This window comes from Dermacentor albipictus, chromosome 7, assembly GCF_038994185.2.
Source record: "Dermacentor albipictus isolate Rhodes 1998 colony chromosome 7, USDA_Dalb.pri_finalv2, whole genome shotgun sequence".
In the NCBI taxonomy this organism is placed as follows: Eukaryota; Metazoa; Arthropoda; class Arachnida; order Ixodida; family Ixodidae; genus Dermacentor; species Dermacentor albipictus.
In genome coordinates, this window is record NC_091827.1 from 39182877 (window position 1) to 39206200 (window position 23324).

General features: G+C 47.3%; 1 protein-coding gene and 1 long non-coding RNA gene across 4 annotated transcripts in view; one reads left to right on the plus strand and one right to left on the minus strand.

The window, feature by feature from the left end:
• Positions 1-23324, plus strand: part of LOC135905660 (protein phosphatase 1 regulatory subunit 37-like) — a 431344-nt gene that overhangs the window by 219775 nt on the left and 188245 nt on the right. The gene's annotated exons all lie outside the window — the stretch shown is intronic.
• On the minus strand, positions 13375-16709 carry LOC135905657 (uncharacterized). 3 transcript variants are annotated; one of them, XR_010565441.2, is made up of 3 exons: positions 16366-16709; positions 14841-15306; positions 13375-14329 (listed from the first exon to the last, which is right to left on the minus strand). It is a non-coding gene; the product is annotated as an uncharacterized lncRNA (long non-coding RNA). The 3 variants fall into 3 exon arrangements; XR_010565440.2 differs by having other exon boundaries at positions 13375-15056; positions 15159-15306; positions 16366-16708; XR_010565439.1 differs by having other exon boundaries at positions 13375-15306.

Here is a 23324-nt window from a genome sequence, read left to right on the forward strand (position 1 = left end):
GCCAAGTTTCGGGAACCTTTATTCAGCCAACGCGGCCCAAATGCGAAAACAAACTTTGGAATCCCTGACGTCACGCTGACGTACCGGCGCTGGGGTTTCGGCGCGAAATTCAAATACTGATACTCGGACGTTCATTTTCTCATCTTATATTCAAACTATTTTCTTGAAATGACTGCCTGCAGGTTTCTCAAACAATGCTTTATTAGTCTAAACTGATTTATTGTTTCCCTTTAGTGTCGCTTTATCATAGAACAGATCGTTACACAACCGTGCCTGGCGTCTGTTAGATCCAGCGCACGTCCCCTCCGATTGTGCACTGCGCACCGCAGCCGAACAACCTTCCAGGTTTTCTCGCAAAAACCGCAGTCGTTCCAGGCGGGCCGGGCAATTTCGGCTTCGTCGCGCGCACGTAAAACGCGACCGTCTCCGAATGCACGTGCTTGCTCTCTCTCTCTCTCTCCCCTCACAACAGGCGCGTCAGTCCCATCACTGTTCTGTCTGTCCTGTTTTTCTCGTCGAGTCTCGCGTGTCGTGCTTTGCATACGCGAGTCGCGTTTAACGGCGTCCTCGTTTCGACATTCCGTTTTTGTAGTGGTCTCCTCAGCGTAAGTGTCGGAATGGGGACACCGTTGTTGGTGTTGTTCTTGGGTGTGAGAAAGAGAGGGTTGAGAGCGGTTTTTAGAAGTGGTGGCGCGCCGCAGCGCCCCCTCTGTTGCGGGCGGAGCGTCGATAGGTTTGCAGAAAGTGCAGGGGTGCGAATGGCTTATCGCAGCTGTTGCTTGTGGACGATTTCGCCGCGGCGCAAGGGTCTCTCGAAGTTCGTTCTTCAAAGGAAATGCTTCTGGCAAGCGAGTGGGGAAGGTTCCTTCTTACTTCGTTCTTAGAGCGACCTGCGGCTTTTTTTGTTTTGTTTTGTTCCAATGACCGCATTTTATTTTAGTTGTCTTACTTTTACGTTTGCCACCTTCCGCCTATCCTTCTCTTCTTCCTTTCTTTCATTTCTGTGTTTGAGGTCCCTTTTCCTGAAGCTATGCTGTGAAGTCATTATGCCCCTTCCCGGCTTTCAGGTGCCAGCCTGTTCCTCTCTGTAACTGTGTATGTGGTTTCAGAACAAATATTGATAATTCGTTCCGACTTGTTCTTTTTTTTACTGATTCTTGAGGAGTCGCTCACTGCTCGGTCAGTCTGCGCTCTGTGCAGCTACAGCGAGTTCCAACAGCTCGGGTCTTTCCTTAACCTATACTTCACTGACTTCTTGTTTACACAAAGTCGAGCTTCGTGTTGATATACGAGGCCGTACAAAGCTGTACCAGAATTTTTGACTGCGGGTCTCGACTCTCTTCTGTAATCATCATAATCTGTCCGTGTTAGGTGCGGTGTGTTTGGTTGTGGCTTCCTCTTCTCCTTCTCTTCGGCGGGTAGGTGATGTGTCATTCTCTGAAGAGTAACTGCTAGTCTGCGTTCTCTTTCCCGTCGTGTTCATGTAGTGCTTAAACGTTACCATGAGACATACTGTGCAATACTGTGCCATATTGTCTTATGGCAGATTCCAGCCAGTTACCAACGGAACACCCGAACACCGGTGACGTCGAAGGCAACAATAGCGCTGGTAGTGCCATCTTGTGGCTATACTTCTTCAATCGCAACGCCCGAGAAACAGTTTTGTGCTGTGTCATGATTTTCGCAGAAAGGGGAAAAAGAAGAGAAAAACACACGCGTCTACGGTAACCCCGTCGGCATTCCGTAAAGGGTTTACGTGCAGTCTGAAGGTACTCGTTGTGCAATTATGATTACTAATTACACATAACTACAAATACGCTAGAGGACACAGTGTATCAAATTGCTATTAGGTAGGTTTAGCTTGTCCGGTATTCCGGCAAACGCAGGTGGACTGGGCGTTTTGCCGGATGGGCGGGAGGCGTAAACGCGAGTGGCTGGAGCGGTGCCGCCACCTGGTGGCTCACAGTTCAACGAGACAAACTCGGAGCTAGTGTTGCAGTAACCAAGTACATTATTTTTCGCTGCTGGTCTAAATTTTCGCAGTGGCATAATCTTGTCGCGGTTCGCCACTGCTGAAAATGTGCGCCAGCTGCGAAGTATAGAATACACTTGGTTGATGCAGTATTAGCTCTTTGTAGGTGATGTGTCAGGTTCAGCTCTGCGCCTCCAAGGCGACACCACTTGTCGAGCCGCTCACGTTTACACGTCCCGCCCATCCAGCAAAGCGCACAGTCCACCTGCGTTTGCCGGAATACCGGACAAGCTAAGAGTCTTCCTAATTTCCCCAAGGCAAACGCCGGACTCGCCGCGCTGTAGTCCTGTTCATCTCGACCCGGTGCCCTTTTCCCACGCTGTCTTATAACGCGCTCTGTATCCATCGCGTTCGCCTTAGTTTTGGTTTCTTTGTTGCCTTTCTTTTTTTGACGTTTTCCTTTTACGTATGTGTCTGTCGTCTTTTGCGAGTCTTCGCTCGGCATCGATTAGTGTTCGCGGAATTGCCTTTTCCAGACGCCTCCGGTTCTCGGCGAAAGAAAAGATACGAGTCCTTGCCAAGGCCGAGGCGAGACAGCGGGCCTCTGCGGGGTCAGCTCGATATATTGACCGTCACTGTGGCCGGTGATTATGCCGTATACGGGTTTTGTCTCTGCTCTGAGAATGACCGCGCGTTGTCGTATATGCTTTCCTGCTAAATCCGCGTAAACATTCGGTCCGGCTGTGCCGCTGTTGCGGCGCTGGGGAATAGCCTTGTCGTAGCCCGGGGAAAGAACTGGGGCAAAAAGCTAGCGCGTCGAAGAACACTTGGAATAATGATGAGAAGCGGAGATTAGGGAAACGAACCGCGGCCCCTGTCAATATTGACAGTCAAGATTGGGGAACTCTTATTCGTAATGTAAGCCATCGAATAGTGTAGCAATATAACCCGCATATAAGGTATGGATGAGCATATAACATAAATATGCTTAAAACGAAATAAGGAGCCGCACGGCGACAACGACGGCGAAAATTCGGTTCGAGTGTCCATATAATTGCTATCGCAATGAAATAATAAAGACGATTGAAGCAGCGCTTACGATTTGTCATGAGACTAAGCTACAGGGCTGATTTTACCATTTATTTCTCGTTAATACGGAAAATGAGTATCAAGGGCGCGTGCGGATCGAAGTGAGTTGTATTGCCTGTTGTTGGCGCTGCCATGCTGTTACGCAATCACTGTAACCTGCCGCAGTAGTCAGCGCTGTAATGTACGCGCATGCGCAGTTGGGACTAACGCATCTCAATACCGTATGACGTATCGCGCAGCGCAAAATATCTGTTTTTAGCATACGCTCAGGGGAAAAAAAAAGAAGGAGCGAAAGGACCAAGGAAGTGATCCCATGAGGAATTCGACACTTAGTGCGAAACACGCGAGCCGTCGTTCCGTCATCGTGCCGTTCCCTTTGTGCGTTTGTAATGACGATGACGTCATCGCTGCCGCCGTGCTGTCGTCATACCTCGGGCGTTATCTTCGCTACCGTCGTGCCGTGATCGTGCCGATCTCGTCGTTTCGATGATCGTGCCGTAATCGCGCAGTCGTCGTGCCTGTGCGGTCTTAGCCATCGTCACTTCCGTCGGGCCAGATTTCGCATGCTTACGCTGCTTACCGATGTCGCGGGAAACAACACTTCAGGGCGTTCCCCCGCGGTGGTTTTGCAATGTACAGTCGCGGACAGAATATTACGGACCGTGAAATCTAAGAAAAAAGCTGAATATCCCCGCAACCTCACAACGCAATTTGGTATTTGCATTTTGGACCTCGACTAGAATATGCTAACAACGTAGTCGTGGCCAGTTTTACTGGTTACTGCTACAGGCTGCTCGGGAATTGAACGTTTTCGGAGATCCCGTGGTCCATTTTATTCTGTCCGCGACTGTACGTTTCGTTAAATTCCTTCAGAGCAGTTTCCTTCCGGAAGGCTTTTCGTCGTCTTCGCACATCCGTCCGGCGTTTTAAGGCGTCGTCGCCTGTACCGCCGTCGAGTAGAAGCGGTTTCGCGTAGACGACCGTTGATTGGCGTATAAGGACCGTGTATACGCCGCGCGACCTTCGCACCGGCTCCCTGTGGCGCGCTGCGCAACCCCGCAATTAGCGTGGCGGTTAGTTAGCGTGCACGCACATACCCCGTTGTTTACCAGCCCCCGTGGCCATGTAATCGCTGTGACGCGCTATTCCGGCTTTCACACTGCCCATCGTGTCGACTGGTTTTCTGGTGAGGCCGTTGTAGGAGAGAGATTCTTGTTTGGGAAGGAAGAAACGTGGGGTAAAGTGCAGCGCAGTAACTGTCTCTCAGATGAGGACACCTCAACCGCGCTGCACAGGGGGGATGGGGTAGAAAAGAGTGGTTAAAGAGACAGGGAAGCAGCAGCAGTGGTCGAAACACCGTAGGTGTGGGGAGGGGGCTCAGAGGCGATCGGCCAGGGCGATGTCCTCGGCGAACACCAGAATGTGCCGACACTTCGTTCGGCGGGGCTGCCGCGTAGGTACGCTGCACCGGAGGCCAAGGAGGTGCGAATGAAGAGAGGAAAGGGACGGAAAGGAGTGAGTAGCAAAATAAACCAGTCAATCAAATAAGAAAGAAAGAAAGAAAGAAAGAAAGAAAGAAAGAAAGAAAGAAAGAAAGAAAGAAAGAAAAGCCACACATTTATTTTGCAGTGGTGCCTGGACTTTGTTCCTCTACCTTTCGTTGTCGCCGAACGTTGAGCATTCTTGAGTGTTTTCTTTAGGCACAACACAGTGAAACCATACAGTGCACGAGGTCGACGTCGAGACAGGCACGCGAGTGCTTGTTCTCAAGTGGGTCGACTTCACGTTGCCACGGCCTGTTCATCCTTGTGTTTTCGTATATTTTCGTACGCAAGCCTATCGCAATTTCCTTCTTCCTTCTTTTTCTAGTCTGCTGTAATTCTCGGCCATGATTTTGTTATGTAACCGGCCCTTTTTGTGTTTATTTCGCAGGTAATAAACGAGAAGGCCATCACGCTGTACTGCCTTTCAGCAAACACAATTACTTGTAAGTGTAGTAAGCTCCGATATATATCAAGCTGAGAAGCAAGAAAAGAAAAAGAAAATAAACCAACCGAACGAACGGAAGAAAGAAAAATAAGATGGAAGTTAAATCCCTATGCTGGTCCTCGCAACTTGATCCCCGGCATGCCATTATTCTTGGCGGGTTCCTTAGTTATAGGACGAAAGGAAGACGTCGGTTGAGGAAGCCGCGGTGCTCGCGTGCTTCAGAGAGGAAGCTGCGTTTGGTTCCCCCCCCCCCCCCCCCCCCCAATGTTTCGCATGCAAATGCGGCTGTAATGAAGAAACCCCTGTGTTTCTTTTGCTCCACTGCAGCTCCGCAGATGGCGGGACGCAGCTGTTTTAATGGAAAAACGAGGGCAACATGGCGCCCAGCGCTTGATGAGAAAAGAGAGAGACTTAAGATTTGCCCTATTATAAAACACTCACGCACGCACAGAGAGAGAGAGAGAGAAAGTCATAACTGTATTCCTTAAAGGGTCTTGTCCAGTATTACGTAATTTCAAAGTGGTAATCAAAAGCGTAAAGGTAAAGTGATACAATAACAAAACAGTAATTGTTAACGCATTTCGAACGACTAATGAATGACCGTCAGCGGTTGGCACGTCATTACAAATTCAGAGTTGGGCGGCGGTGTATTTACCGCTGTGCTTTGAGGTTGTCATGGAATAAAATTAGTCTGAAGTTTCCTAACGTTGTGTCCAGTGTGAGGTCTAGGGATTGACGTGGCTGGCGCGTTCCCTCTCGTCCATTCATTCATTCATTCATTCATTCATTCATTCATTCATTCATTCATTCATTCATTCATTCATTCATTCATTACTATATTTTAGCAAACTTTGAACACAGGCTCAAGCGTACACCGTAAAATAAACCTGTCAGGCATCGTTCCACGAACTCGCACACACAATACGTCAAACCTGTATTTGTAAGCAAGGAACTGATGCCGCTGTCACACGCTCGCTTTCGCAGGCCATTGAGACTAAAGGCCATTGAAAACCGCGAGCCCCATTGCCTCCATTCCACGAGCTAGCGCGAAGCAGCCAATTATGAAATCCGCCTGCCTATAGATGACGTTTTTTTTTTTCAATGGCCATTGAAATCGGGCTTGTTACTGTGGTGTCATTCAGATATTCCTGCTGGCGACTAGTGAGCGGAATTGATTACCTTGAACGTATAACCGCCGTCAAGTACCACTGTATGATTTTCTAACTGCTTCATTTTAAAGGAATTTCTTGCACTCCCTCTCCTGCGTGGAACGCAGTATTTTACAAAATAAGACAAATATATATACTGCAGGTCATGTTCGGAGCAACAGGGAGTGAATTCTAAAAGTGATGGATAGCAATAACAGCATAGAAAAAGTAAAACATAGACAACGGAGGAGGCTTCTGCTCATTTAACCCCTGGCGGTGAAAATTGATGCGGAGTTTTCCACTGCGACGTATACCTCGTAAGCTTATCGTGGTTTTGGCACGTAACACCCCAGAGTGTTTTCTTTTTCCCGCGTATTAACGAATTCTGTATCGCCGACACTTGAGCATTTGTTTTTGTTTGTCAGCTGACACCGAAGTTGCTGCAGCCTTCGGGAAGTTTCGGCAAAAACAAGTCTATTCCTGGAAGGTTGGGAAACGAAGGCTGGCCCGCCGAAAGTTGAGATTGCACTCATGCGCTCGGTATAGAGGCCCACGCGAAATGAATGAATAAATACATGAATAAATCAAAACCCCCGCGCGGCAAAGACCAAAGGGACGAGCTGGGAACTCCGGTTTCCAGTTTGCGCTGCTAGGAGCCGCAATGTTTGCATTGGTTTAATTCGTATTATTCTTTTCTTGCGGGGGAAGAGACTTACGTGCTGCAGTCGAGGATGTAATCGAATGTGTGGGAAGCAAGTAATGTCAGTGTGGTCTTCAGGCGACTGCCGTTGGATATGTTGTTGTTGCTGTTACTTGCGATTGCTACTTATACTTGGCGTTCGCTATGGTTCGTGCCATCTTATCCAAAGATTTTTATCTATCATAGATGTCTAATGACGCCAAAACAAAAACAAAGGAAGAGCAAGACAAAAAAAAACCTTACTTGCTATAGCAAGTTACACTTTGTGTCTGCGAAAGTTCGTGTCATCTTATCTGAAGCCTCTTGTCAATCATATGTCTAATATGACGCTAAAAAACAACAACCAAAAACGAGGAAAAATAAAAAAAAAGTGCCGCAAATGTGCTGTCATTTGCCAAGTCAGTACGATATGGCGCCAAAAGTAATAGCGCCTCGCATGGGGTGACTACATAAGCATGCGATTCGTATGTAGGCTCCAAACTGCCTCAATGAGTGCGTAGGCTTCACGATGGCGGGCAGTTAACTTGGACTTGCTATCACATGTTCGTCAACGAGCTCCCGAAACGGTGATCGACCAGAAAGGGCGCGTACGTGAATGGCACATTTTGCGAGAGATCCCTGAACTCGATATGCCAAGGCACTGCAGTCGTAGCTATAGCGTTTCACTATTCCTAATTCAGAGTTTAAACTTTACCTTATGCGTGGTAGGTATTGTAGTACGCATAGACTTTGTGTAACTCAAACGACGTCTGTTACAACCACATCATGAACGCAGCGGCCAATGAAACCAAGTAGAGCCTGGGGCTAGTTAACTGTGTTCAAGGCAGCGGCCAATGAAACCAAGTAGAGTCTGGGGCTAGTTAACTGTGTTCTTTTATTGGAATTGTCATGTGACAAGGAAAAGGGAAGTCAAAGTGGGCGAAAAGATAAGTCGAAGCATGGGGGGAGAGAGGGGGGTATTCTGCGAGTGTCCACCTAGTGGACATGTCCGCTTCGTCTGCTGCTGGAGTTCTGATTGGCTGGGCTGGGGTACGCGTCAGAAGGAGACGGGTGCCCCCAGCCAATCAGCGCTTTGGCAGCAGACGAAATGGACAGGACCACGAGGTTCTGGTATACGGGATTTGCTGTGGAGAGATTGAGGCCTCGACTATTCGATTTCTGTGTTGCGTAACAAAACTAATAAATCAAATATTACAAAGAAACTAACATGCCACAACGGAGAGTTCACTTGACGTCTGTCCAAGCCGCGAACTGAATGATAAACAGTGGAACTGGGATACAACGAACAGTTTCGTTGCGCAAACTGCTTTCGTTCCAAGCTTTTTATGATTGGACTCGCGCTCAAAACTAAAGATAATGAAGCGAGCAAGGCGCAGAAGGGATGCCTTATCCGCAAGAACGACCAACACAGCGTTTATTGCAAGAAATTGATGAATTTTCTTTCTTTCTTTCTTTCTTTCTTTCTTTCTTTCTTTCTTTCTTTCTTTCTTTCTTTCTTTTCCTAGCGTGCGAGACATTCGTTTAACCTACACTCCTGTATTTTGTTTTGGCCGCGTAAAACTTCACCTTGCGCTCGAAGGAAAATGAACACTCTCCTGGACAAATCCCATCCATCCCTCTCTCCCTCCCGTTCCCTCCCCTTCACCAGAGAACCGGGAAGCTGCGTTGCTCAGCTCGCAAGCAGCCGAGCTACGTCGCCTGGTCTGTCGAGCGGGCCAAGGCTGCAGCGGTCCGCGCTGGAGCCCTTGGACATTAAGGACATCGCCCATCTTCCGACATTTTATCAATTTCAATAAAAGTTTGCATCATCGTCATCATCATCCGTACTGGGGACGTGATTTTGAGAGACACAAAAATGTCAAAAAATGTAGCGAGGCAAAATAGAGGAGTCGGTCGACCTCGTCCCTGAGTCTGCAGTTAACTATGTTGAGCAACGGAAGCGCGGTTTTGTGATATCCTCCCGTGCCACCTTCTTTACGGCGCCCGACTCAACTTATAACTGAATTATGGACGAGGCGGTAGCCACGGCTTCGCTTATTTATGTTTCATTTCTACCCGCCACTCTGGTATCGATCGGCGATCGCGATATTTTGCCACCTTGTACCATTTCGGCCATTTATTTTTCTCGCCACCTCCGTATTTCTCCCGCCGATTAGTAAGAACGGCACGGCGTAGGTGTAGGGACCAAGGCCTCGCGTGACAATGCATCGTACCCACATGCGAGCCCATCTCAAAAATTCTGTGCAGTACGGCGAAATCTATTGGTCGCGTCACGCTGTTGAGTAGACTAGCTTGATTTAAAAAAAAGAAGATGCAAGACGACGAAACGAAGAAAAAGTTGTTTTGCTGCTTTACGAAAAGGGCGCCACGTTACGCCTAATATATGACCCTTAAAAGAAGATCGAAGCAATGTCAAATCCGTACAATCGAAACGAGAACAATGTCACGCGTACAATCGGCCGACAGTCAAGTCTTGAGGTCCGATGATTTGCTAGCTTTACTTACACAAGAATAAACGTCTTTCTTCTTGGAGAAGTAGCAGAGGCCATTGCAGACAATCGTTGCAGACGTCACAGAGGGCGCTACCTTACGCACTAACAAGCCAACAGTTGTAAAATAGACAACCAGAACAGGTGGACTCCTCCATTGCCCGCTTCCGATCGGTCTCCGGGTGACGCAGTGAAAAAACAAAAATTCACGGAAGGATTAGTACAGAGCAATGGGCGATCCCTCCGTCCGGCCTTCTGCAGAAATGCAGCCGCGGTTCTCTTCACTGACTGGCCGTCGCGAGCCCTGTAGGCTTCCCTGCACTGCACGGAGCTTATGAGGCGGAGTGAAGCGTGCACGCAATCGCTTCCCATGTACATCGCATCGTTATGGCGCTTTGGAACGTCACGAATCTCCATTACGCGCCCGCGCTACTGTCGTATTCCCCGCTTCTTCGCCTACATGTATATTCCGATCTCCGCAAGGAGCCGTTGAGAAGCGGTCGCTCAGCTGGCCGTCTCTCTCTCCGCCTGTCAGGATCGCGAGTGCTTCTCGTTTCCCTTTCTTTCTTTCTTTCTTTCTTTCTTTCTTTCTTTCTTTCTTTCTTTCTTTCTTTCTTTCTTTCTTTCTTTCTTTCTTTCTTTCTTTCTTTCTTTCTTTCTTTCTTTCGTTCTTTCTTTGTGTTCTGTGTGATGGGAGAGGAGTGATAGCCGGCGTGCGTGTATGGTAATAGACTTTAATCTTCTTAGCGGGTGGGCCGGCACTTCGCTGCCGAACTGGGTTCTTCGAGAACGAAAGGGGGCCCGCCGTAATATATGAACATCGTCGCGGCTTCTTTTCGGGAGGAGTGATTGCCTGGGCTTTTGATCACCTAATGCCTTTTCGAGACGATGGAGAAAGCGCGTGCCATTCGTTCGACGGCGATGATGAAGTTAGAGAAGTGGGCGCCTATACTGCGATGGCTAGACAAGAAGGAAAAAAAAACTTTTGTGTCTGTGGATGTTTCCGTTCGAGCGCCTGATTTCGACGATTTCTGGCGGCAGTGTTTCGATGGGGGTGTTTTGGTTCGGGCGTGTACGCGTAAGAGAGGGCGGCCTACTTTAACAAAGTTGTCGAACGTCACAATGGTGGCGACGGTGACAAGACGATGGCGACATTCCTTCGGCATCGCGTAGAATTCCCTTCAGGTCAAACGGATGTCAAACCAGGATATGGTTATGAGGCAGGCCGTAGCGGGTGGTGGGGGAGGGGGGGGGAGCGCTTCACAATAATTTTGACCACCTGCACTTCTTTAACGTGCACCCAATCTACGGTATACACTGGTGTGTTCTTTTTTTTGCGTTTTGCTCTCATCAAAATGCGGCCGCCGTGGCCAGGCACTTGACCCCGGCCGCGCCACAGCGCTGAGCAGCGCAGTACCAAAGTCACCACGGCACCACTTCGCCAAGGCCCGGGACACAGAAATATGCAAATGTAGAAGGCTGCACGAGGCTCGATTAACCAAACGTATCGCGAAGTTCAGGACTCGAAACTGCTTTCACAGTCTTCGTAGTGTTGGCAAATTAGTTCTGTGGAACCCAGCAAGATGGAGAGGGGATCGTGAAAGGGAAGACTTGTCATCTACCCGTCTGGGGCACAAGGCTATGGGAATAGAAAAGGATCCCCGGTGATTTCGGCATTCCACCTGGTCCTGCGAAGGAGGAGGAGGAGAAACTTTATTATTGCAGAAACCGTTGCGCGGTTTTATTTCTGGGTGGTTCCGTCTGACAGGGCTCCACTGGCGATCGCGGCTCGCCGGGCCTGGTCGAGGGTCGCCAGTTGGCTTCCCAGGTCCAGTTCTCGCCGGCCGCTGCCGCCGAGATTCGAACACCGAACCTCGCGCTCTGCAGCACAAAAAACGCCCTATATATCCATTGATACACCACGTGCGGCAGCCAAACATAGCACATCGCCCGTAGTTTTCTCGTTACGAACAGGCAACGACGGACTGAGGAGTTGGTCCAGCGACGACGTTTTATCGCGCTTCGTTTTGCCGCTTCCCTTGTCGTCTCGCGGCGTGCGGGTCATTAGTCACGGTGACAGTCGGCCAGGAAGCGTCACAGCGCGAGTGCCAGAAAGCGTGACACAGGAAGAGCAGCGGAATAGTTTCTCTACCGGAAGTATACACCGCTGTCGAAGAGAGACCAAAAAAAAAGACAGAAGAAGAAACAGTATTGGCACGTTCTAGTGACGTCGAAGAACGAAACCCTGCCAAAAGCCGCGAGTCTAAACCTTCATTGGGCCTAACTAGTACGGGGCCAGAAATAAATACCCAGTTTGTCGTCTATGCAGATAAGAAAGGCGAGTCGACAGTGGTTGACATCGAAAAAAATGGATATATTGGCAACTCAAATCAACATTAGGGGGCGCTGCGGAGCCTGACCCGGTCTGGCTACACTGTGCAGTATGGCGGCTTTACGGAGGTCCCCGCGTACGCTTTCCTTGGTGAAAACATTAAGTTTGTTGCACTGCGATGTTAATTCGCGCTGTTTTGTGGGGGGAGAACGGGTAGTGGACGTCGAGCACCTCATTTTAGTCGGCACCAGTGGTATAAAGAGTAATTAAGTAGAAGTGGTCGCGCGTGTGTGCAAACCTCCGGCGTGACAGCGGACCCGCACGAGATTGTGGTGAGAATCGCCGACGCATTCCGGGACCCATCGATCGTGGAGGCAAAGTGTTCGTGCACTGCTGGATTGTCGCAAAAGTGCAAGCACATCTCGGCTGTTTCTCCTGGCACCTTATCCTGGAACATTTGGTGTAGTTGTCAGTCCCTTTAACGTTTCGTCTCTACATTGCGTTTCAATGCTGTTCATAGTGCAAAGATCGTAGTAAAGTGGAATGTTCATGTGCGTGCACCGTTGTAAGCAGAAGAGATCCTATTATGTGCCGAACTGCAACTTAGCTTCACCTTGTGCTGTGGCGCTTGGGGTTACCTATCACAATACATATCCTGCTTTTTTTCTTTTTTTTGCCGACATGACTGTTCGTTTCCTATGGCTCATACGCTATTGTTTCACAATTTGTGCTCGAGCAACTGCGTGATATCAGTGGCGACTCAGGCAGAACTCATGAAACCAACTTTTGTTGTCTTTGTTAGTGCCCTTCTTAAAGGGGCCCTGAAACTGGCATGCCGCATGATATAGATACCACGACCACCACAAGCTCTGTTCGCAGGACGATCAGACAGCCGTGTGTATTTATTGGTCTCTGTAAGTGATGTAGCTCCAGGCGTCCATCTCGCGTTTAGAGAGTGCCACACATGCCTGAACCACAAGTAGCAATGTGTAAAAAAAAAAAAACTTGACCAGGACCTTGCTACCTTGCCATGCACCGTGTAGCTTCCAGCACACTAGCTGAGGCGAAAGGAGAAAGCAATGCATCAGTGCAATAACTACTAATTCCGCTTACAGTTCAATGATTCGAAAAATTTTTGCAGCAGGCAGTGTCCTTTTGTAGTGAGGTAACTATGATCAGTCGGAAGTGTTTCAGTGCCCCTTTAAGTGTTTGTTAAGTGCTTTAAGTGCGTGTTAAACTTTTATGTCACTTACTTTCCATTTATTGATATGTTGATAGTAAGGACAGCTCTATATGCTCTCTGGAGGTCAATAATTATCATTCACTGATGTTAAGTCTGCACAAGTGTCTCCCCATGTTGTATTACCAGTGGTTTAGTTATGCTTCCCAGGACAGCCATTTGCACTGTATTCAACAAGCTGGGAAGAAGCATAAATTATGGTACATATACCAGCTGGGGTCATTTGAATCAAACCATTCTTTCAGAGTACTCAACTCTGGTGGCCAAACTTTTTAAATACTCATCGTATGCAGGTTTGACACTGTTCCATGTTACTTCTCATGTTCTGTTTGGCCAGATATACCCTCATATGCTAAAAAGTGCAACAAAAATGGGCTTGAGTAAAACGTATGAGGCAAGTACAGTGAACAAAATATTGAGTGCATGTGGTTTATTTTGTGAAAAAATACAAGTAAGGAAAGGGACAACAAACCGCCATTGAAGAATAACCACAACTCTATGCACACAGATCATAAGTGAACTGCAAATATCTCGGAATACCATAAGATGAAAACTTGCATCAGAATGCGTAGTGTAAATCAGCACTTCAATGAAGAATACAAGTTGCAAAAGAATGTGCATTGCTAATTTACAAAAAGTGTGTTAAAGTTGAAGTCTGCAGGTTTGGCCAATGCAAACAAGTGCAGCATGTAGATCACATGGCAACGACCGTGTCTGAAAAGTATGAAGTGGCTGAGTGGCATAAAAAATGCTGGATTTCCAAACAGAAGACTGCACTTACTCTCAAGGCCGCCACGCTTTGATGGAGCCAAGGTCACACGCACAAATGCCTCTATGCAATACAGGCTACTTGCAATATCGCCAGCCATGGCACGACTTCAGGTGAATCACCTAATGCCGAATATGCAAACGCGCCACTGGAATTCATCTTTTGGTGGCACAGCCACAGTTACTTTTAAAATTTCACACATCAACTGAGCAGTCTCTGCAATTATGTTGCTACATGTAGTTAGAGAACAGTTAAAAAGGTGACTCAAGAATGCAGTGGAAATATGCTTCAATTTCACCAATGTCAATGCAATTGTTTTTACACATAACTGGTGCCGTCCTGAAAGTGGATGAATTTTTGTGTAGCACGTCACACGAGCATTCAGAACATCGAATGATGGCAGGCCTGTGAATGTATTTACGTCGCTACTATTTATCGTGTTCACAAACTTCTGTGGAAAAGTACCCGATGTCACTTGGGCAGCCTTGCTTTCTGTAAGCCTTGTCCGTGAAGCCATTTCTAGTAGGAAATTTGCCACGTCTTTTTCTTCTCTTGAGTACTCTGCCATTAATGTCTGGAGGCCAGGTTGGCAAGCACATTCCTGTCACAAAACAAAAGCAAGAGTTGTAATGTCTGACATATCTGACGCGAAATGCAGCTTCTTTTTGTCATTCCAATAATGCACGTCAGTGTATTAAATTCAATGTTGGAAGTAGGAAAGCCAAGCTTTTTGCATCAGTTAATTTGCACCCATCACACACCACAATCCTTTCACGAATTAATCCAGAAAACATGCTGCCGGCTAGGTAAAGACAGCTACCACATCACAAATATATAGAAAAAATAAATTGCCATATTTGCTATGTCCTTGTCCCTTATGGTGTTTGCAAGGCTTTGGTCAATGCTGTTAGGGGATGGGAAATCGTCCTGCAATGTCAGATAGAGTTCAGTTCAAGAAATTAGTGGTTAAGCAATGTGTGCACAAGTTGCAATTAATGTGCACCCATCACACACCACGTGCTACAATGCTTTTACGATGTAAATCCAGAAAGCATGCCACCGTCTAGGTAAAGACAGCTACCACAACACATACATATACAAAAAGAAATTACCATATTTCCTTTGTCACTTATTTGGTCCATGCTGTTGCGGTCAGGGGATGGGAGATCGTCCTGCAATGTCAGAGTTTAATCCCAAGGAATTAGTGGTGAAGCAATGTGTGCACAAGTTGCAGGCAGCCAATTTACCATGGTGGTCGTGCTGACAGGTGCATGGGGCAACACCTTTGCTTCTAATGGGGAGGCAACAGTTTCTTTGCTTGATTCATTCTGTAATGCATTAAAAGGTGTTGACATCTATTGCATGCTTTGAGACATGGTGTATGTACCATAAGCATATAAGTGCTGCACCATGTAGTCAAATTAACTTACTCTGGCTGACCGATACACACGTCAGCGAAGTCTTGCCAGTGAAAGCTCTTTCATATGAGCATCCTTGTTCTCATCATAACATGACGTCCTTGGCAGGTTTTCAGTTGGTATTGCATTTTTTTCAGCCGCTGTCTTTGACATGCTACATCTGAAAAAATAAATGAATTGTTTATGCTTTGTTGTGCCAATATGGGCTGCACCCAGAATTTTTTTTCTTTTTACCTCAGAAACAAAGCCACAATATTTATAAAAAAGCATTTGCAAGGAAATGAAGCACGGTTTGAGTGTGCAAGGCTATGCAACGATGTACACCGAATGTAGCATCTGCAAAACGTAGTTGAAAGCTGCTCATAACACAAAGTACACAGGTGCAAACACCACCACATGACCGGAGTAGTTATGCCACTGAGTTGGGGATGATTTAATAACACAGATAAAGCTAGCTTAGGTACTAATACTGCACATACATATGCGACACGTCAGTAGACGGCGGACGCCGTAAATTTTCCTCGAAACTAGCAAACGCGTGTAAAATTGACATGTGGCTGTCGCGTAAGTGGCAAACTTCTGCAATGAACGCGATAGGCTCGCCGTCGGTGCGAAATACCAGTGTCATATGGCCACTCTTGAGCACGTCGGAGATTCTCAAGTGCAAGTGGCAAATTCGTAATCAGTCGCGCTGGGAAGTGCCCGCGTGCAGTGCGCCTGTGCTGCAAGTTCATCCGCACCACGCATGATATTTATTCCGCTTTAGCATGCCACATACGTGGCACGTTTACACTCAACACTTCCCGAACTTGCTAGTACATCATTCGTAAACATTTGAATCTCCGACGCCCGTATAAGTTGCGCGAGACGTGCTGGGCATCAAAAGCCTCCCGAGTTACAGCCGGGTGTAGCCAACGAGCGCAGAGGTGACGTTGCTCGCAGAAACCGCTGTGAAGCGTCGAACATGAGCTCTAATTACAGCCAATGTGGTTAACGAGTGCAGAAGAGACGTTCCTCGGAGAAACCGCTGTGACAGGTCTCGAACCTGTGCTCGAATTTCGCGTTGCGGCTAACATATGCAGCAAATAATGCATATCCCAATCGCCAGTGCCCGCAATGCGAAACGTGTTTACATAAGGTGACACAGTGACATGTGTAATGGCCACGCACAATGGTCATGCATTAGGGTCGAGTTCACAAGTTCACAATAGTGTCTCACCTGGTAAGGAGAAATTATCCCGTGCAAAATGCCGTGAGCAAACAGTCACTGTAAGCGTCACAGCCTTGCCGATGCGGAGGTTAGCGATCCACCTGGTTCTGCGGCTTCAGCCTTTCCACTCGGAGGGAAGTGCGTGAACGGAAATATCGCGGTCCTTCCATCTCGCTGGCACGCACCGAGGAACACAGCAGAACTGCTTGGCCGTTCGCTTTTTCTTTGCTAGCAGCTTCATTCTTCCGTCCGCGACAGCAGCCTCCACGGCACACACGGCGACTGGACCTCTGTATTTCGTTTCTCCCTACTGCCGCTAGGTGTCGCATGAATTGCTGGAGTTGCGAATAGGGCGCATTAGCAAGCACTATAGTGTACCGTGTGGTTTGTTGCTTAGACGTCCACTATATACCTTCGGGATCGGGCCTAATTTCTAAGACGTGCATGTGTAAAGCGAGAACCGGAGAACGCGAAGCTCAAACCCTCATCCAGCAGTTGCCATTACAGCGGCGCCGCACGTCGGTGCATCTTTCAAAAAAAAAAAGAACAGAAAAAGAAGAAACTCTATATGTTCTATTACATCTCAACAGACGGGCGAGTGAATGCAAGGGCAAGTCCGTATAACAAGACGGTGATTCTGGTAAATAAGTATGCTTGGAGTAACCACATTTACGAAGCCAGTGCGGCTCCACAAAGACCTTGTAGCTTTTCACAAATGTAGTTTTGTAGCTTTGTACTTGAAAGCGAGTTCACGGCATAGATTAGTTGAAGTGGTCGCCGACAGGTTCTTTGAATGTTGTGGCGTCAAAGATGGCAGGGATGTGGCGACGGAAAGGTGGCACTTCCAGAGGTTTATCTGTTCTTGGGATAAAAGAGTTATAAACATGGATTCAGCATTATGACACCGTGTTTGAATTGACGATTGGTGTGGGATCGCGCGCCTGCAGGATTGTCGGTTGAGGTGGCTGGTGTTCAAGGAAGCATGGCCTTCGAAATCAGGTGGCGCGCGCTGTCTTCTAGCGCCGCCCGATCTCGGAAGCAATGAAGTATGGTTAGTGTTTTAATAATCACCGCTAGGCGGTGGCTCAGAAAGGCAATGTCGATAACCATGTCTAAAAGGCACAGACGGAAGAGCCTCGCGGCTGTTCTCTCAATAAAGCCGAATTTAGACGTCTTCTAGACGTCTTCTAGACGTCCGGTAGACTAATTTATTCGTTTTTGCCAACTTAGAGTCCACAAGCTTAGCGGTCGCCCGTCGGATTGAGATTTGTAGTTCCCGATATGGGAGTCCGCGCACGCCACCCGATTTCGGAGGCCATGCTTCTGCAGAGGTGTACGGATTTATCGAGGCAGCTCCCACATAAAACCGTCGCTCCGCCGGCTCATCGTAGATTTGTGCCGCGCACTGCTTCTCTGCGGACACGTATCGCAACCGCCGAGCCACGGGTAACGAGTATTGATGACCTACACATGGCCGAGCGCGCTGCCGGATTCGCGCTTCGTTTTCTGCCGGTCCAATCGCGCTGACAGTGACCGCGCCCTTCTATCATGTCCGTGGACACGCTTTTGTTGTTCGTTGTCGTGAGCGTGGCGGTCGGGGTCTTGTTAGTGGCTGTTTCGCGCACTGATTCGTTGCTGCGTTGTTCGATGGACTGTTTTCTTTTGCGGTTGCTCAGGTGCCTTAGGGGGCGTGGGCAATGAATGCATGGATCTGCCTGTCATTTGTCATGGATTCCTTCGCCCAATTAGGTGAGGGAACAAACGGGAGTTAATGGCATCTTAGTTGAGATAAAGAAAAAGAAATGGGCATGTACAGGGCATGTAATGAGGAGAAAAGATTTTTATTTACAGAGTACCTACATCGCCATAAAGGCATTACGTAGGGGGGGGGGGACAAAATATAACCAGTAATACAGAGAAGCTTTCGGACAGATATACTGACCAACAGAATCACTACAATATCTGTTAGAGAAAGGCATACAAGTAACGTGAAACAAGCAGGCTCCAAGATATATAACACATACATTTGTTTTACAAGAGCGCCGTCACAGCATTGAATAGAATAGTTCGTTATTTGACACATTTACTATATCATTTGATAAACTGTTCCATTGTCTAATTGTTTTGGGGAAAAAAGAGTAGTAAAAAGTGTTGGTTCTGCAGTTATAGGCTGAGATCTTTTTGTTGTTATCACAGCGAGTCGATTACGGACTGGATTCCAAGAGAATGAAAGCGTAGCAGTGGTCGGCAGAAAGTTAGGTGGACAGATGAGATTAAGAAGTTCGCATGGCCACAATTAGTACATGACCGGGGTAGTTGGAGAAGTATGGGAGAGGCCTTTGCCTTGCAGTGGGCGTAACCAGGCTGATCATGATGATGATGATGTCGTGGATTCCTTGACGAAATACGTTGAGCTTCTTTTGCTCTTTCTTGTGTTTAAACCGTGCGGCATGCTCGTGTCACGACGTTTATTTCGAGCACTTAATTGTTTAGCGTTTGTGATGGCTTTATTTCGGTGCGTGATATTAGCGGTGCATCACTTAATCATGGACACGCTTGAGCATGCGTGTCACTAAATTTTGAGCATGGTTTATAAAAAAACGCTTACCAAGTATGAATATTTTTTACATTGTAACGTACGTCCTCGCTTTAGACTTTCTGAAAACTATTTATTGGCAGCTGGTAAATACGAACCGATAATAACTATCGTCATATCATGCTCTTGCGACGAAAAATTAACTTCAGAAACGTTAATGTAAGAATACGCAAGGTCGTTTGAAGCCAGAAAGAATAAGCAAAACCGTGCACTTCCCGTCATTATGGCCTAGTTAATTGTTTATCGATGATGGAGCCAGAGCACATTGCATTTTCAAGCATCCAAACACTGAACCTAGCAAGCCCTGAAAAAAATTCTCGCTGCGCCAAAAACGGCCCTAAATTCGTGAAAACACCGTTAAATCCCTAGTGCGTCCCACTGTCGTAATGGCGTCGAAGTTTCGGAGCGAAATCCGAAACAATGGTAGTATGACTTTAATTTTCACCACAAGCATAATGAACTCTTTCCTGTCCCCTTAAGTATAGTAGAATTGAACAATGCGAGTAAAATAGATTCGGAATAATTGCCTTTTTGTTTTTGTTTTGTTTTTTGGTACATGTCGCGCAATTTCTGAACGGGGCCGCAGCGCCCGGTAGTCGAAGTGGCGGCGTCATACCCAGCAGCCGAACGCCATGCATATACAGAATGTCTGTGGAGCCGCGGGGGGTAACGTGTTACACTAACTGCGCAGAAACGTATTTAGCGCAAAATCCTGGCTCCTCTTCGCCAGCAGCAACAGCGTGTCTGTTGTAGCCAAGAAGTCCGCGTGAAAAAAAAAAAAGAAAAAAGAGGGCACGCGTTCTATGCACGCTTTGCCAAGATTCCGTGTCCTTTCCCTCCTCTCTGGCGCACCTCCTCTCTCAGATGCGCACCTCCTCGCCACATTCTGCGCACGCCGCGCAGACACGTCGCTGGCACACCACCGTCAACGAGGGAGTGACATATTCTTTTCCCAGGCGTCTTCGAGATGCGTATCATCTAGAGCTGCGTTTCTGCGCGAGCGATATTGGAGCTCCTGCTCGTTTTGTGAAAGTGAACTTATTCAAAGATCCCTAGATTGTCTGTTTAGGGTATAGACACTCTATATTGGTCATAGGCTGCTGATGTTGTTGCTATTTTTTGTGGATGTTCAGAAATCAACTTGGAAACCAAGCGCTTACTAAGACTCTATAAGATTTATCTATAGATTCCTTGTTTTTCGTACGCGTAACCTATAAAAAACATCTTTACTTCGCTTAATAGAAATCGCGTTGCTATAGTTTCACAGACGTCAGTGGGCACAGACTTGCTGTATACCTAATTTATATGGATATATTTAATATGTATACTTAATAAATGTGTGTAGCTTTGCTTGAAGGTCCCGAATACTCGCGACGGAGTCGTTCCCTAAAAGGGACGCACAGTGTGTGACGATGGTTGATAAAGCACCCCTGCTCTCTCGGCATTTACATGCAGCGGCTTAAAGAGGTGGTGTTACGGCATTCGCACAAGTGCGCCAGCTGTTGAAGTCTGGCGGTGTCGGCCATATTTCCGTGTCAAACGGCAGATATAATGCATAGGCTAATTTAAAAAAAATAATTATGGGGTTTTACGTGCCAAAACCACTTTCTGATAATGAGGCACGCCGTAGTGGAGGAATCCGGAAATATTGACCACCTGGGGTTCTTTAACGTGCACCTAAATCTAAGTACACGGATGTTTTCGCATTTCGCGTCCATCGAAATGCGGCCGCCATGGCCGGGATTCGATCCCGCGACCTCGTGCTGAGCAGCCCAACACCATAGCCACTGAGCAACCACGGCGGGTTAGGCTAAGTTAGAATCATGTGCGAGATTTATGTCTGCGCTCTCTCTAAATCTGCACAGGCTGAGTATACGTCTATCTCTAGACGTTTTTAGACTACTATTTGTTGCGTATATAATCAATTATACTATATCAGACGCCCGATAGACTATACCTCTGTTTCCCCTATAGCATCTTGGTTTTTCGCGCACATTACACCAACATAGTACTGTAGTTGATATAAAGCCTTAAACTTTAACATGACCGTGGACGCGAGATTACTATAAGTATTTTTATTCTGTGTGCACTCATGTACTACCAATTAATAAACGTGTCTAGGCTTTCTTTACATTTGCGACGAAGTACAAATAGCTCTCACGGAGATGAATCTGACTGAGGGACTGACAACCCCTTTTTAAGGACGCAGTTTTCTTATGGCGCAAGGAAAACCTCACCCTCGGTTGTCTTTACATCTGCAGTGGTTACTTCCAAACGCGCGTGGATATTTTGTGAGCATAATTTTTTTTTATCTGAGCAGCCTCTAAAGAAGAAAGAGTCCTTCCTCTGGCAACGCTTAGAAGTGAGAGCGATGCCGATAGCCCCCCTCGCAAATTGTGAAAGCCGCCCATCGTTCACAGGAGTTGATGCGACTGTGGTTAACCGCCTATATTTGGACCTTTTCAACCACTTTCGAAAACAGGAAGCCGGTACAATAAGTTTACGTTGTTGTACACACCTTCCTTATATTGGTACCGCTTTTTGCCCCCACGTACACGCCTACGTCATGGCTGGCTCGCCTCCGCCATCGTTATTGTGTCTATAGACGAGCCAAGCCAACTAATCGAAAACGAAAGCTATGGCAGCGCCACTTTCTCACTCACTCTGCACATTGCAAATTAGAAAAAAAGAAACTTACAATAGAAAAAAAAAGCGTACTGCATTTCAATGCTAAAAGAAAGACCAGGAACGGCGTGCACTAATAGAAGGGTCACGTGATATGCCACTTATGCGTCTTCAAGTTTTGTGCCGCCTGGGGCGCCAAAAGGCCGTTTCTCTTTCACGACATTCAGCAACGAAGAATTTAAAATATAAATCCTCGTTTAACGAGAAAAAGCGTGGCTCGTTTTTAACCAATGCGATAAGCAATCTGTATATCAGCGTTATTATTATTTTTTTCGATTCACTGTTCTGAGCGGCTGTCAGCTGTCAGCGGGCGCGATGATATATGTATTTTAAGAAACTTTTACTGTCAGCTTGTACGTGTAAGAGAAGCACACGCAGCAGCTGTCGGCCGCGTTGGGATGCCATGTTCTTGCGAGACGCGTGCGTCGTCGTCTCGCATCTGCTGTAAAGGGGGCTAATTTATGCGCACCGTATACAGAGGCGCCGTGGGCGAACGCGTTCTCGTTCCCTAAGGACACGTCCGTGTCCACTCCTTTCTTGGCTCACGGATACGCGAGTTGAATCTAAATGACGCGTATACACAGCCGACGTTGCGTACATGTATACGTACGCGTCACTTCGAATCAGCTGGCGCACCCGTGAGCCAACAAAGCTGTGGACACGGACGTCCTAAGGACACATCCGCGTTCCCTAAGGACACGTCCGTGTCCACTGCTTTTTGTTGGCTCACGGAAACGCGAGCTGATTCCAAGTGACCTGTATACACAGCCGACGTTACGTACGCGTATAGGGTCGTTTATAACCACCGACTGTTGAGCGAGTTGGTGTTGGGATTGACGTTTTTAGTCTAAGACTGGCGTTTAAACACGGAACAGAACAGGTAACGAGAAGGATTACACGAACTACGACTATCCGTGCGCAGGTTAAAGTTGTGTGTATTCCCTTAATTCTTACTTTCTCGCCATATACTGCGCGATCTTACAGTTGATTAGTCAGGTCGAATCAAGTCAAACTTTATTCGAATATCCGGGAGGCTGAAGACCGTTGTGAAGAAAGCCGCTTGAGTACACGGGCTTCACTAGAACTACGACTCGGTGCAAACGGGAGGGACATGCGAATACAGCACAGCAAGAAAGTACTTAACGCAATCATTTAAAAAAGAAATTGAGCATATTCGATCAAGCAAAACAATATTCTTCAGTGACGCATTGTGCCTACAGATTCCCTCCCAAAAAAAGGATAAACATGGTGCGTGGTGTTTAACATTAACGGAAGGCGAGGCATACACTCTACATTGCAGCAAACAGAATATCAGCACTAGATGCACGCGGTGTGTGAAAGACTACAAATGCGATGCACCGAATCACCCGGTATAGACGAAGTAGTACATAAGGCGCTATAGTTCAACAATAGCATACAAAAAGCGGCAGAGTGGTAGAAACGGTTCGTCAAGTGTTAGTTGAATAGCAGCATTATGTTTGTAAATGATGTTTTCAGATTGCTAGTGATCGATTGTAACGATCGTCCGTTTTGTTCCTTCCGGGGTCTGTGTTTACACGCCTGCCTTTCAGTGCATATAGAGTGTAGAGTTTATCGTGCCTGTCGTGGAATAGTTTCCGAAAGGCATCATCATCGGCGTTCGTGTTGTCCACTTCTCTACTCTTGTGTCCTGTCTGCACGCGTCACT